The sequence below is a fragment of the Sminthopsis crassicaudata genome, chromosome X (genome assembly GCF_048593235.1).
Source record: "Sminthopsis crassicaudata isolate SCR6 chromosome X, ASM4859323v1, whole genome shotgun sequence".
Classification (NCBI taxonomy): domain Eukaryota; kingdom Metazoa; phylum Chordata; class Mammalia; order Dasyuromorphia; family Dasyuridae; genus Sminthopsis; species Sminthopsis crassicaudata.
Window position 1 is genome coordinate 69955736 of NC_133623.1, and position 16364 is coordinate 69972099.

The 16364-nt window shown below is 32.5% G+C and overlaps 1 pseudogene; it reads right to left on the bottom strand.

The window, feature by feature from the left end:
- Positions 1–304: 304 nt before the first annotated feature.
- On the bottom strand, positions 305–1483 carry LOC141549058 (polyadenylate-binding protein-interacting protein 1 pseudogene; annotated as a pseudogene).
- Between the last annotated feature and the right edge of the window lie 14881 nt (positions 1484–16364).

Genomic DNA, 16364 nt, shown 5'->3' on the forward strand with positions numbered 1-16364 from the left:
AGAATTGTCAAGTACCAATTTAGCACTTAGTAAGAACCTAATATCTCACTATCTCATTAGCACTTAGTAAGAACCTAACATATATGTACACACATAGAGACACAGAAACAACTTAAGTTATAGAAAATAAGTTTACTTTTTTGGCAGATATCATTAAACAAACTTCAAGTTGCATACATTAGCAACTTAAACTCAATATCTTTAATTTGGTATAAATATGACATACTTCCTCACTTTTCTCTGTTTTGCTAACCACTATACTTAAACTGCCTTATTTATAAAAATAATATCTTTTTATCTAACTTTACTGTTTTCTCTTATGTTCTGATTTTAAGCAAAAATGTTTATAGGCTGTTTCTTCTGGATCCATTTCATCATCAGTATCATCCAAGTATGGATCTCCAGCACCTGATATGTCTTTTCATGTCCCTCAAAATCTGGGAAGAAATTCTCTTTGTCTGATACTTATTTTGATAATCTGGATCAGCTGCAGGAAAAAGAATGCCATCAGATGTATAAAATGTTGGTTCATTCATAAAATAATTAGGATGATTTTTAGGTATTGCTTCTTTGTATGCTGAGGTGGTATGAATTCTACCTCAATTACTTGATCAGAGTTCTGCTGGGTGCAAAAGTATCTATTTTGCATCTCTGCTTGAAATTATATCCAGGACAACATTTTCAGTTCTCAATCTCTTCTTCATATATGTCTTTTCTTTTTCCTTCCATGAATCTTCCAATACTGACTATATTGATTTCAGTTGTTCTGCTGCATAGATTAAATTGTTCATGGAATTAGAAAAAAAGGACATCCAGTAATTCTCAAAGACCAATTTGCTCTTGTAACCTGTCTCTTTGTTCCCTTAATCTCTAGGTTAAGGTAAACTTCACCCAAGAAAAGTACAAAGGAATGAAATAATTTTCTGGTAGCTTCGTTTTCTTTTGCAGCTTGATCTTTGTCTTCATTCTCAGTTCATCATCTTTTTAGTAGTAATTGCCAGAAATTTTCACTTTGTGGACTAGTGGTATAATGATGAGACAAATAATTACACATCCTTGCTCTCATGTAGAAGAAGTGTGGTTCAGTTGGTGGTCTGTTGGAAGATAAGTTCCATGAGATCTTGTAAAGCATCATCAGTAGTGACCCAGCCTTTAAGAAGGTCTGCAAATTGATAAGTTTCACTTTCTGATTGTTCTGTAAGGTGATTCTAAAACTTCTATACCTATTCTGTAAGAGTAGGTTAGCCATCCTATCCATCTTCTTGGAAGAATCTATATAATTAGAAGTGTAACCTGATGGATAAAATTCTGGTAAAGGCATGGCAGAGGAGCTCTCAAGTGCTCCTCTGTCATGTCTTCCCCATTCTTCCCCCTTGGGATATAACACATGGCCACAGAGGCCTCCGAGGAGGTCCTGAGCAACCAAAGTGAGGGACCAAGCTGCCCCAGTATTTCCACCCTTTCCAAGGAGGTTTTCCCCCATCATTCTATTTTTTAACCAGTAACAGATAGTTTATAATATGATTTAGGATTTTGTATAGCTAGGCCACCTTCCTTCACAGTTAAAAAATTATTTCACTTGGGGCAGCTAGGTGGTGCAGTGGATAGAGCACCAGCCCTGAAGTCAGGAGGACCTGAATTCAAATCATGGACCTATTTTGATCTTTTTTTGGTATATGGTGTTAAGTGTGGGTCCATGCCTAGTTTCTGCCATACTAATTTCCAGTTTTCCCAGCAGTTTTTGTCAAATAATGAATTCTTATCCCAAAAGTTGGGATCTTTGGGTTTGTCAAACACTAGATTGCTATAGTTATTGACTATTTTGTCCTATGAACCTAACCTATTCCACTGATCAACTAGTCTATTTCTTAGGCAATACCAAATGGCTTTGGTGACTACTGTTTTATAATACAGTTTTAGATCAAGTACACTTAGGCCATCTTCATTTGATTTTTTTTTCATTAGTTCCCTTGAAATTCTTGACCATTTGTTCTTCCATATGAATTTTGTTGTTATTTTTTTCTAGGTCATTAAAATAGTTTCATGGGAGTCTGATTGGTATAGGTAGTATTGCCATATTTATTATATTCTCTCAGCCTATCCAAGAGCACTTAATATTTTTCCAATTATTTAAATCTGACTTTATTTGTGTGGAAAGTGTTTTGTAGTTTTGCTCATATAATTGCTGACTTTCCTTTGGCAGACAGATTCCCAAATATTTTATGCTATCAACAGTTATTTTGAATGGAATTTCTCTTTGTATCTCTTGCTGTTAGATTTTGTTGGTGATGTATAAAAATGCTGAGGATTTATGTGCATTTATTTTGTATCCTGAGACTTTGCTAAAGTTGTGGATTATTTCTAATAGATTTTTAGTAGTATCTTGGGGGTTCTATAAGTATACCATCATATCATCTGCAAAGAGTGATAATTTGGTTTCCTCATTACCTACTCTAATTCCCTTAATATCTTTCTCAACTCTTATTGCCAAAGCCACAGTTTCTAATACAATATTGAATAGTACTAGTGATAGTGGGCAGCCTTGTTTCATTTCTGATCTTATTGAGAATGGTTCCAGTTTATCCCCATTACTTATGATGCTTACTGACACTGTTAAATAGATGCTTCTGACTATTTTAAGGAAAAGTCCATTTATTCCTATCCTCTCAAGTGTTTTTATTGGGAATGGATGTTGGATTTTAGCAAATGCTTTTTCTGCATCTATTGAGGTGATCATATGATTTTTGTTAATTTGGTTATTGATATAATCAGTTATGCTAATAGTTTTCCTAATACTGAACCAGTCCTGCATTCCTAGTATAAATCCTATTTGGTCATGGTGTGTTATCCTAGGGATGATTTTTTTGTAATCTTTTGCTAATATTTTATTTAAGATTTTTGCATCAATATTCATTAGGGAGATTGATCTATGATTTTCTTTCTCTGTTTTCAACCTCCCTGGTTTAGGAATCTACCATATCTGTATCATAAAAAGAATTTATAATTCAATCCCTCTTTTTTCAAATAGTTTATATAGTGTTGGAGTTAATTATTCTTTAAATGTTTGGTAGAATTCATATGTAAATCCATCTGATCCTGGGGATTTTTTCTTACAGAGTTGATTAATAGCTTGTTCTATTTCTTTTTCTGAAATGGGACTATTTAGAGTATTTACTTCTTCCTCTGTTAATCTGGGCAAGCTATATTTTTTAAGGTATTCTTCTATTTCATTTAAGTTATCAAATTTATTGGCATAAAGTTGGGCAAAGTAACTCCTAATTATTTTTCTACTTTCTCTTCATTAGTGGCGAGTTCTCCCTTTTCATTTTTAAGGCTAACAATTTGATTTTCCTCTTTCCTTTTTTTTAATCAAATTTACTAATGGTTTATCTAATTTGTTGGGTTTTTTTTCATAAAACCAACTCTTAGTTTTATCTATTAATTCAATACTTTTTTACTTTCAATTTTATTAATTTCTTCTTTTATTTTTAGAATTTCAAGTTTAGTGTTTGACTGGGGATTTTTAATTTGTTCCTTTTCTAGCTTTTTTAGTTGCAAGCCCAATTCATTGAACTTCTCTTTCTCTATTTTATGCAAGTAGGCCTCTAGACATATAAAATTTCCCCTTATTACCGCTTTGGCTGCATCCCACACATTTTGGTATGATGTCTCATTATTGTCATTTTCTTGGGTGAAGTTATTAATGTCTATGATTTGCTGTTTCACCCAATCTTATTCTTTAGGATGAGATTATTTATTTCTTTAAAAAAAGAATTTAGATCCTACACCACTTGGTGCATATATGTTTAGTATTGATATTGCTTCATTATCTATGCTACCGTTTAACACGATATTTGCTCTTCCTTATCTCTTTTAATTAGATCAATTTTTGCTTTTGCTTGATCTGAGATCACGATGGCTACTCCTGCTTTTTTGATTTCACCTGAAGCATAGTAGATTCAGCTCCAGCCTTTTACTTCTACTCTGTGTGTATTGCCCTGCTTCAAGTGTGTTTCCTATAAACAACATATTGTAGGATTCTGGCTTTTAATCCAGGCTGCTATCTGCTTTTGCTTTATAGGGGAGCTTACCCCATTCACATTTATGGTTAAAATAACTAATTCTGTATTTCTTGCCATCTTGTTAACCCCTGCTTATGCTTTTCTTCATCCCTTTCCCCTTACTCCCCTTCCCAGTATTAAACTTGTGAGCACCACTTGCCTTTCACAGCCCTCCCTTTTTAGGTTCCCTCCCCTCACCTTAAAATTCCTCCCTTTTTCTTACCCCTTTTCCTCACAATTTCTGAATTCCCTTCTGCTTAGCTTACTCCTTCCTTTTTTACTTTTCCCCTCCCACTTTACAATGAGGTGAGATAAGTTTCTCTGTAAATCAACTATGTCTAATATTTTTCTCTTTAAGCCAATTCTGATGAGAGTCAGATAGACACTGTGTTCATGCTGCTCCCTTCTTTCCCTCAGATATAATAGATTTCCTTTGCCTCTTCATGAAATGTAGTTACCCCCATTTTACCCTTTTTCTGGTACAATTTCCTTTCCAATTCTAGTTTCTTTTTTATATTATCATTGTAAAACCAGAATATACATATGTTCTTTATGTATATTCATAACATAAATATAGTTCCCAAGATTTCTTTTTACTTTTTTATGTTTCTCTTGAGTTCTATATCTGGAGATCAAACTTTTTAGTTCCAGTTTTTTCACCAGAAATAGATGAAATTCACCTATTTTATTGAATGTCCATCTTCTTCCCTGGGGGAAAATGCTCATTTTGGCTGGGTAAGTTATTCTTGGCTGCATACCAAGTTCTTTAGCCTTTCAGAATATCAGATTCCATGCCCTTCAATCCTTTAATGTGGATGCAGCTAAATCCTGAGTAATCCTTATTGTGACTCCTCTGTATTTGAATTGTTTTTTTTGTTTTGTTTTTTTCCTAGCTGCTTGTAGTATTTTTCCTTGTTCTGATAGTGCTGGAATTTAGCCACAATATTTCTTGGAGTTTTGATTTTGGGGTCTCTTTCAGGAGGTTTTCCAATGAATTCTTTCGATGTCTATTTTACCTTTTGTTTCTATAACATCTGGGTAGTTCTCTTTGATGACTTCCTGGGAAATAGTGTCTAGGCTCTTTTTCCATCATAATTTTCAGGAAGTCCAAAAATTCTCAGATTATTTCTCCTAGATCTAGTTCCAGGTCTGTTCTTTTCCCAGGAAGGTATTTAACATTTTTCTCCATTATTTCATTTTATTGGTTTTGCTTGACTGATTCTTGGTGTCTCCTTGAATCATTCATTTCCATTTGTTCAATTCTGATTTTTAATGAATCATTTTCTTCACTTATATTTTTATTTCTTTTTGTAATTGTCCAATTAAGTTTTTAAGTGAGTTGTTTTGTTCTATGGAGCTTTTTTTCCATTTCACCAATTTTATTTTTAGAGAGCTGTTTTCTTTTTCCAATTCACTAATTCCTTGGAATTGTTTACCTTTTCCAATTCACTAATTCTGTTTTTCAGGGATTTGATTTTTTATCCACTCTATCTTTAAATGAGTGGGGTGACTTATCCATACCCTCTTGCCAAGCTTCCCTTTCCTTTCCCCATTTTTCTTCTTGCTCTCTTGTAAGAAACTTTTAAATTTCTTCTATTAGAGCCTTGTGTGGTGGGGACCAGATCATATCCCCCTTTAGGGAGTCATCTGGAAACAGTCTGTTTTTAGTCTCCTCAGGGTTTAAAATCTGCTCTCTATCCATATAGAAGCTATTAATAGTTAGTGCCTGCTTTAATTTTTGGCTCATTTAGACAAAAAAAGAATCAAAGAAAACAAACAAACAAAAGTAAATGTGGTCTGCTTTATGGAGAAGTGGTGTTACCAAGCTTTCTCTACAGACTACTGGAGGTAGCAATGAAGCAGCAGTGGAACAGCAATGGCTGTGCTGCCTGCACAGTGGCCACTCTCTGAGACTCTGAGAGCATGCTGAGTCATTCTGGGTGCTGGGTGGGTGTGATCAGATCTGAAGAGACACCAGTGTTTTGGGATTGAAGTCTTTATCCCCTGTGTTTGTAGCTTCTCTGCTGATCTACTGGTTTGCTGCCAGGGCAAAGAAGTTCATATTGGGTAAAGTTCTCCCTGCAAGTTTTTCAATGGCTATGACTACACCCCTCCAGTCTGCTCAGTGTGAGTTCCCTTCTGTGCTTTTGCTGCCTGCCTGCACTCTGCACCTGATTTAACTGTCCCTGCCCATGAGCAAAAACAGACCTATTCTGAGGATATTTTCTATTGATTATGTATTTGTGGTTTTTTTTTTTCAGTCAACCTGTATCATGAAAAAAAAGTATTCTGAGGGCAAGAAGGAGCCTAGACAGATGTTTGTGTCCTCTCTGCCATCGTGGCTGGAAGTCTCAATGGGCATTTTTTTTAGGGACTTCACGGATGTCTTATTAAATTTCTTTTTCTAAGACCTGGTAATTTAAGTATTCTATTTCTTCTTGATGTAATATTTCACTTAAATTGTCAGATTTATTGGCATACAAATTGGTAAAAATCATTCTGAATCATTGCTTACCCTTTTCATTTTTGATATTGGCAATTTATTTTGACATTCAGATAATTGTTATCATCAATACAGTGCAGAGGCTGAAATGAAAAAGACTCCTTTTCCTGAATGCAAATTTAGCTTCAGACATTTTCTACCCTGGTGACCCAGTGCAAATCATTTAAGTTTGCCTTAATTCCTCATCTGTAAAATGGGCTGGGGATGGAAATGTTAAACCACTCCATTGCTTAGGCCTGGAAACCCCCAAATGGCATCACAACTGAAGCAAATGAACAACAATAAAAATTTAGTTTTTTCTTACTTAAAAAAAATCAAATTGGAGGCAGCTAGGTGGCGCAGTGGATAGAGCACCAGCTTGAATTCAGGAGGACCAGAGTTCAAATCTGGTCTCAGACACTTAAGGCTTCCTAGCTGTGTGATCCTGGGCAAGTCACTTAATCGCAGCCTCAGGGGAAAAAAAAATCAAATTTATAGTTTGTTGATTTTACAGATTTTGTTCATAAAGACACCTCTTTTGTTATAGTTAGATTTTTAACTTTCAATTTCTATTGATCTTTCCTTTGCTTTTTAGGACATTTTATTTGGTATTTATCTGGATATTTTTAATTTATTCTTTTTCTATATTTTCAGTTGAATGCCTAATTCACTGATCTGCTCTTTATTTTATTGATATAGAAAATTTCATTTTTCTGTTTTGGCTGCTTTGTACTGCTTTGGCTGTATCCTACAAATTTTGGTAATTTGTCTCATTATTTTAATTCTCTTTAATGAAATTTTTATGATTTATTTTTGACATACTTTAGGATTAGACAGTTTCCAGTTAATTTTTAATCTATATTTTCATTCAATATACCTTTTTTTTGCATTACAGTCTAAAAAGTATGCATTTAATATTTCTGTTTTTCTGCATTAGGTTGTGAAGTTTTTATGCCCTGATTAAGTGTTACTTTTTGTGATTGTTCTGCTGACTCCTTTCTATTTCCAGTTTTCTCCAGAAGACTATCATAACTAACTTTTATAAAATTCTTTTCATCTTAGTATAATTATATTTTATTTCCCTCAATTTTGTTTTTTTCCATGTTTGTCCCACTCAATTGAGTGTCTTTACCTCCAAGTCAATTGTGAGGAGAGCAAGATAACAAAGTTTACCCACTATCCCCTCCCCATCTACCCTTCTATTCTCAGAGAAAAAAATTCTTATCTTCTTACTTTCTCAAAGTTTACTATGCCACTTGATTGGAAAACTTTTACACTGCACCTTTGTCTTATTACTTTATCTACTTCCTTTTGGAGGATATCATTCCTATATTATAATATAATTTGACCACAAATATAGACTAAAATTCTTAGGTATTTTTTCATACTTACATCCCATCCTAGGAATTCAGAGATATTGTAGTATCAATGCATTAATTAATATATTTCATATGATATTTATACAACTTCTACTCACCCGAGTTATAGAAAAGAAGAAAGAAAGAAAGAAAGAAAGAAAGAAAGAAAGAAAGAAAGAAAGAAAGAAAGAAAGAAAGAAAGAAAGAAAGAAAGAAAGAAAGAAAGAAAGAAAGAAAGAAAGAAGGAAGGAAGGAAGGAAGGAAGGAAGGAAGGAAGGAAGGAAGGAAGGAAGGAAGGAAGGAAGGAAGGAAGGAAAGAAAAGAAAAGAAAAGAAAAGAAAAGAAAAGAAAAGAAAAGAAAAGAAAAGAAAAGAAAAGAAAAGAAAAGAAAAGAAAAGAAAAGAAAAGAAAAGAAAAGAAAAGAAAAGAAAAGAAAAGAAAAGAAAAGAAAAGAAAAGAAAAGAAAAGAAAAGAAAGGAAAGGAAAAGAAAAGAAAAGAAAAGAAAAGAAAAGAAAGGAAAAGAAAAGAAAAGAAAAGAAAAGAAAAGAAAAGAAAAGAAAAGAAAAGAAAAGAAAAGAAAAGAAAAGAAAAGAAGGGACCCAATTATGTCAATGCCATATATAATAGCAGTAGGAAAAAATTTTTTAGCTCTGGGTGTGATTTCAGATGTGAGTCATATCTGACAGGATATTAAAAACAAAACTCAGGATAAGCAGTTCAGATAGCAAAGAGCAGAATGGGGAGTGTGAGTCAAGATGATTTTCCCTCAGGCCATGCCTCATTTTTCCTGAAACCTTTTTACAGGTATACACATCCACCTTTGGTAGTTCTCAGCAGAACTGCAGCAGAAGTCATTTTCTACATTGGTTTCATGACAACTGAGACAACCCTCCCTGTCATCAAAACTCAAAACAATAGTAAATTACAATGCCAAATGTTTTTACCTCAAAAAACAAAATTTCACTAACCACAACTTAGGACTTGAATATTATTAATTCCACGTGATTACCTAACAGTTACATTTCATTTTTCTTTTACCTATAAATTAAAAGTAACCACATTCTGGGATTTTAAACATGTAGTATATGCCTAATAGTTAACTCATCTTGGTGTATTGAAGTTACATTCTTAAACTACTCTATCCATTTTTATAAGTGATAGTCCAAAATTTCCAAAATAAAACTCTCATTATATTAAACTTATTATCATCGTCTATTTTAAAACATATGACAATAAATGTTTAACAATGTTTAAATATTTTTATCACATTCATTTAAAAGCTTAATTCATCATCTAATAGTATCCACATTAAAAAAAAACTCACCAAGATATTTGTATAACAGCACTGCTAATACAAAGGAATCTGAAATGTCATCATATAAGAGAATTTAGAAAAATAGTAATAAAAAACACAATATCCCATACCCAAAACATGAAACAAAATTTATAGACATTTAGATGATGTCAATTCTGCCAAGTATATTTCCAAATTATTTCATATAAAATCATCAATTTTATTACCTTTGGTATTTTATTCTAATAATTTTGAAAACCAGGTATGCAATTACATCCAATTAAAAAGAATAATAATAATAATCAACATTCATATAGAGCTTACCAAATTCCTGGTCAGTGTATTAAGTACTTGACAATCATTGCATTACTTGATCCTAACAACCACACCAGGAGGTGGGTACAATTATAATTTTTTTCTTTACAGATCAGGAAATTGAGGCAAACATAGATAACATAACTTGCTTAAGATCACATAGCTAATAAATTTTCTAAGACCCCAGTGTAACTAAATTTTCCCTGTATTTTCCCATTTCAGTGAAACCCCTTAAAATCTCTCCAACAAGCAACTTGATATTCAGAGTAGTGCCCTGACCCTGTCAGTCACACATTTTCAAATGCCTTTGAATATTTACAGCTGGGTATCCCATAGGCATCTCAAATTCAACATATCTGGAATAGAATTCATTCCTTTCCCCCAGCCCTGTTGTTCATCTGAACTTCCCTATTTTTGTTGAAGGCTCTCCCTCATTCCCTAAGCTTCCAACTTCACCAATATCCTCATTTCCCCCTCTATCTTACTTCACACATTCAGTTAATTGACAAATCTTATTATTTCTTTCTCCAGTCCATCACCTTCTCTCTACTCCATGGCTACCACCCTGTATCAGGCCTCATTACTTCTTTATTGTTCTCCCTGTTCTCCTTAAGTCTCTTTCCACTCTAATTTCTCTACTGTACAGTTGCTAAAGTGATTTCCTAAAGTGCATTTCTAACCATGTCATTCCTAACCAATAAGATCTAATGGCTCCCTATTGCTTCTAGAATCAAATATAATTAATCTTCTTTTTGGCTGTTAAAGATTCCCCCTAACTTTCCAGCCTTCTGTTTCACTACTTTATGATCCAAGTAATCTGTCCTTCTTAGTTTCCCTCACATATGATACTTTTTCCATCTTTGTGCCTTTGCAATGTGCCTTTCCTCCATTACTAGAATATACTTCCTCCTCATTGATGCTTCTTAAAATTCTTTTCTTTCCCTGTTAAAATTCTGCCTTCGTACAATTTTCAACATGATACTTTTCCTGATCCACATGGGCCCCTTGAAGCTAACACTTTCCCATACAAAATTATCATCTGTATTTTGTGTGTCACATTTTGTGTTTATTTATGTATATGCTGATTACTCTTTTAAAATATGGGTGGGGACAGAAATTTAACATTTGTGTTTTTGTATCTCCAGAATATGATATAGTGCCCAGTCTTTGGTGGGCACTTAATAAATTGTTGTTCATTGATTGTAGATATAGTAACCAATGTGTACAGAGTAACCCACCATCCAAAAAAGCTTTTTCATTAGGTAACATTTTCTTGATCTTTTCACTGATCTCTTGACAATAAAATAGAATAGTGTCTAATTTGGACACAAATTAAGAGAACCATAATCTGCCCTCAAACTGTAATACTACATGGCCAAAAAGCAATTCATTGTGCTTTGGTAGCAATTTTCTTCATGGTAACATTGAGTCATTAAAACCAAATTGTATTGCTAGAGAACTATAATGAATTAAAAACTATGTTCTAAAAATTATTCTATGCTTTTTTTCATCACCTTTATTTGGGAAGGTGACCTGAAATGAGAGGAGGGGAAATTGAATTGGGGAGTGACAGGGGTTCTCTAAAATATAGTGAAAGGTTAATTAGGTCCTTGTTTTGAGATACAGGTCAGTTGAGCTGGGATGGGAGGTGAGGTTGCGAGATCCTTGATCTAAACCATCCTTTCTCTTTTCATGAACAAAAAAAGGGTTAAAAAGTAGCAGATATAAAGTACAATCAGAATGCATATGTGTGTATGTGTGTATATGTGTATAAGTGTGTGTGTGTGTGTGTATGTATTTCCTTCATTCATGGATTATTTCAAACTAGCTGTCTAGTTTACACTAGATACTTCATTACACTAAAACAATAGGTGTAACTAAATTTCAGGAAAATAAATTATTTAATTTCTTTTTAATCTAAAACTTTTACAAACTTTAATTCTTATTTTTCTTTAAAATACATTCTAAAGCTTGGTACCCTAAAAGTCTCTAAAATGTTTTAGTTAAGTTTCTGCTATGTGAAACTGATTACTCTGTAACTTAATGATTAATTTCTTTAATCTCCAAACCTCCAAAATCTCCTTTGATGAAAGGCCAAAGTAGGAATTAGTTTCACTTACTGGAACAACTGCTATAGTTATGACATTTCATTAATCTTTCCAGCATTATAAACTCTTTGACTGAAACTTTTAAACAAGTTTTCTGGCTGGCTAAATTTTCTAAAGATAGATACACTGATCCATAGATAGATTTACATGGATTGATTTAATATTTTCTTCTTTCCCAATGCTATGTAAAACTAATTTTAACATTCATTTTTCAAAATTCTGAGTTCCAAATTCCTTCCTTCCTTCCTCTCTTCTCTCCCTGAGAAGGCAAGTAATTTGATATAAGTTACACATAGACAAAACATATTTCCATATTAGTCATGGTGTTTAAAAATAAACCAAAAAAAAAAAAGAAAAGCTAAAAAGTTGAAAGAAGGGTGCTTCAATATGCGTTTGGACTCCATCAATCCATTGTCTGGAGATGGATAAGATTTTTCATCTTAAGTCCTTTAAAATTTATTTGGATCTTTGTATTGGTGAGAATAGTTAAGTCATTTAAAGGTGATCATCATGCATTATTTTTGTTGATGTGTACAATGTTCTCCTGATTCTGCTTACTTTACTTTGCCTCAGTTCATGTAAGGTTTTTCTGACAGTATCCTACTTTTCATTTCTTAGAGAACACTGGTATTCCATCTCCACTGCATACCACAACTTATGCAGCCATTTCTCAATTAAGGGACTATACCTCAATATACAGTTCTTTGTCATCACAAAAAGAGCTGCTATAAATATATTATTGCAAAAATATAATATATATACATATATATATATATATGACTCACTTTGATTTTTGCTTTGCATCTCTTTAGGATGCAGACCTAGTAGTGATGTTTCTATGTTAAAGGATGTATACATAATTTTATAGTCCTTTGAGCATTGTTCTAATTTGCTCTCCAGAATTTTCGAATCATGCTATTCTGCATTGTATCTTAATTTTCCCACAACCCTCTTCAAAATTTGGGTTTTTCATTTGCAATCATATTTCATATCCATCATATTTGATAGATATTGGATGTTACCTTACAATTGTTTTAATTATCATTTCTCTAATTGAAAATGATTTAGAACATTTTTTCGTGAGTATAGATAGCTTTGATTACACTTCATTTAAAAACTACATGTTTATATCCTTTGATAATTTGTCAGCTGGAGAATGGCTCTTATTTTTATATATTTGACTCAGTGGTTTTGGTATTTGAGAAATGACCTCTTTATCAAAGAAACTTTCTTTTTATAGTTCTCTTGAGTCGTATATTTTAAAGTCCAATTTTCTATTATTTATTTATTTTTGTGACTCCTTTTTTTTCTCTTTTTTTATTAATTTTATAATTATAAATTTTTGACAGTATATATGCATGAGTAATTTTTTATAACATTATCCCTTGTATTCATTTTTCCAGATTTTCCCCTCCCTCCCTCCCTCTACTCCCTCCCCTAGATGACAGGCAATCTCATACATTTTATATGTGTTACATTTCTATTTTTTATTAAAGCTTTTTATTTTCAAAGCATATGCATGGACAATTTTTAACATTGACTCTTGCAAAACCTTGGGTTCCAATTTTTCCCATCCTTCCCCCACCCACTCTCCCAGAAGGCAAGTAATCCAATATATGTTAAACATGGTAAAAATATATGTTAAATCCAATATATGCATACATCTTATGCAATTATCTTGCTGCACAAGAAAAATCAGATCAAAAAGAAGACGAGAAATAAAATAAAATGCAAGCAAACAGCAACAAAAAGAATGAAAATGCTATGTTGTTATCCACACTCAGTTACCACAGTCCTCTCTCTGAGTATAGATGGCTCTCTTCATCACAGATCATTAGAACTAGCCTAAATCATCTCATTGTTGAAAAGAGCCATGTCAGAATTGATCATTGTATAAACTTATTGTTGCCATATACAGTAATTTTTTTGGTTCTGCTCATTTCACTTAGCATTAGTTCATGTAAGTCTCTCTAGGCCTCTCTGAAATCCTTCTGCTGATTGTTTCTTGTAGAACAATAATATTCCATAACATTCATATGCCATAACTTATTTAGCCATTCTCCAGTTGATAGACATCCACTCAATTTCCAGTTTCTTGCCTTTACAAAAAGGGTTGCCACAAACATTTTTGCACATCAGTCCCTTTCCCTCTTTTAAGAAATCCTGCTGTAGCAAACAGTATGCACATTTTGATAGCTCTTGGGGCAGTTCCAAATTGCTCTCCAGAATGATTGGATCCATTCACAATTCCACCAACAATGTATTAGTGTCCCAGTTTTCCCACATCCCCTCCAATATTGGTCATTAGTTTTTCCTGTCATGTTAGCCAAACTGATAGGTGTATAGTGGTATCTCAGAGTTGTCTTAATTTGCATTTCTCTGATGAATAGTGATTTAGAGAACCTTTTCATATGATTAGAAATGGTTTCAATTTCATCTGAAAATTGTTCAAATCCTTTGACCATTTATCAATTAGAGAATAGCTTGAATGCTTATAAATTTGAGTCAATTCTCTATATATTTTAGAAATGAGGTCTTTATCAGATTGGATTAAAAAATGTTTTCCCACTTTGCTTCCCTTCTAATCTTGTCTGCATTAGTTTTGTTTGTACAAAAACTTTTGAGCTTAATATAATCAAAATTATCTATTTTGTGTTCAATAATGAACTCCAGTTCTTTTTTGACCACAAATTCCTTCCTTCTTCACAGATCTGAGAGGTAAACTATCCTTTTTTTTTAATTTGGTTATAATATCAATATATTTCACTTGGCCTAGCCATGAGCACTTGATATTTTTCCAATGATTAGATCTGGCTTTATTTGTGTGGAAAGTGTTTTGTAGTTGTGTTCATATAATTCCTGACTTTGTCTTGGCAGATACATTCCCAAATATTTTATATTACTGAAAGTTATTTTAAATGGAATTTCTCTTTGTATCTCTTGCTGTTGGCCTTTGTTGGTAATATATAAAATGCTGATAATTTATGTGGATTTATTTTGTATCCTGCAACTTTACTAAAGCTGTGAATCGTTTCTAGTAGTTTTTTAGTTGATTTCCTATGGTTCTCTAAGTATATCATCATAATCATTTGCAAAGAGTGATAATTTGGTTTCCTCATTACCCACTCTAATTCCTTTAATTTCTTTTTCTTCTCTTATTGCCAAAGCTAGCATTTTTAAGACAATACTGAATAGTAATGGTGATAGTGGGCAACCTTGTTTCACCCCTGATCTTACTGGGAATGGTTCCAGTTTATGCCAATGACATATGATGCTTGATGATGGTTTTAAATAGGTGCTACTGACTGTTTTAAGGAAAAGTCCATTTATTCCTATACTTTATAGTGTTTTTAATAGGAATGGGTGTTGGAATTTATCAAATGCTTTTTCTGTATCTATTGACATAATCATATGTTTTTGTTAATTTGATCCTTGATATAGTCAATTATGTTTAATAGTTTTCCTAATATTGAACTAGCCCTGCATTCCTGGTATAAATCCTACTTGGTCATGGTGTATCATCTTGGGAATGACTTTCTGTAATCTCTTTGCTAATATTTTGTTTAAGATATTCATTAGGGAAATTGGTTTATAATTTTATTTCTCTGTTTTCATCCTAATTTGTTTATGTTTCAGTACCATGTCTGTGTCATAAAAGGAATTTGGTAGAAGTCATTTCCCTATTTTTTCAAATACTTTATATAGTATTGGAGATAATTGTTCTTTAAATGTTTGGTAAAATTCACATGTAAATCCATCTGGTCCTGGATATTTTTTCTTAGGGAGTTGATTAATAGTTTGTTCTATTCCTTTTTCTAAAATGGGACTATTTGAGTAATTTATTTCTTCTGTTAATCTGGGCCAATTCACTTAGGTTTTCAAATTTATTAGCATAAAGTTGGGCATAATAACTTCTAATTATTACTCTAATTTCCTCTTCATTGATAAAATGTTCTCCTATTTCATTTTTGAGACTAACAATTTGATTTTCCTCTTTCCTTTTTCTAGTCAAATTAACTAAAGGTTTATCTATTTTGTGGGTTTTTTTCATACAACCAACTCTTAGTTTTATTTATTAATTCAATAGTTTTTTTTTACTTTCAATTTTATTAATATCTCCTTTTATTTTTAGAATTTAAAGTTTGGTATTTGATTGGGAGTTTTAAATTTGTTTTTTTCCTAGCTTTTTTAGTTGTAAGCCCAATTCGTCGATCTTCTCTTTCTCTATTTTATGCAAATAACCATCTAGAAATATTAATTTTCCCCTTATTGCCACTTTGGCTGCATCTCACAAATTTTGTTATGTTGTCTCATTATTGTCATTCTCTTGGATGAAATTATTGGTTGTGTCTATGATTCGCTGTTTCACCCAATCATTCTTTAGGATGAGATTATTTAGTTTCCAATTACTTTTTGGTCTATTTCCCCTGGTCTTTTATTGAATGTAATTTTTATTACATCGTGATCTGAAAAAATGCATTCACTACTTCTGCCTTTCTGCATTTTATTTTGAGGTCTTTATGTCCTAATACATGGTCAATTTTTGTATAGGTTCCATGAACTGCTGAGAGGAAAGTGTACAACTTTCTGTCTCCATTCAATTTTCTCCAAAGATCTATCATATCTAGTTTTTCTAGTATTCTATTTACCTCTTTTACTTCTTTCTTATTTATTTTGTGGTTTGATTTATCTAGTTCTGAGAGAGCAAGGTTGACATCTCCCACTATTATAGTTTTGCTATCTAT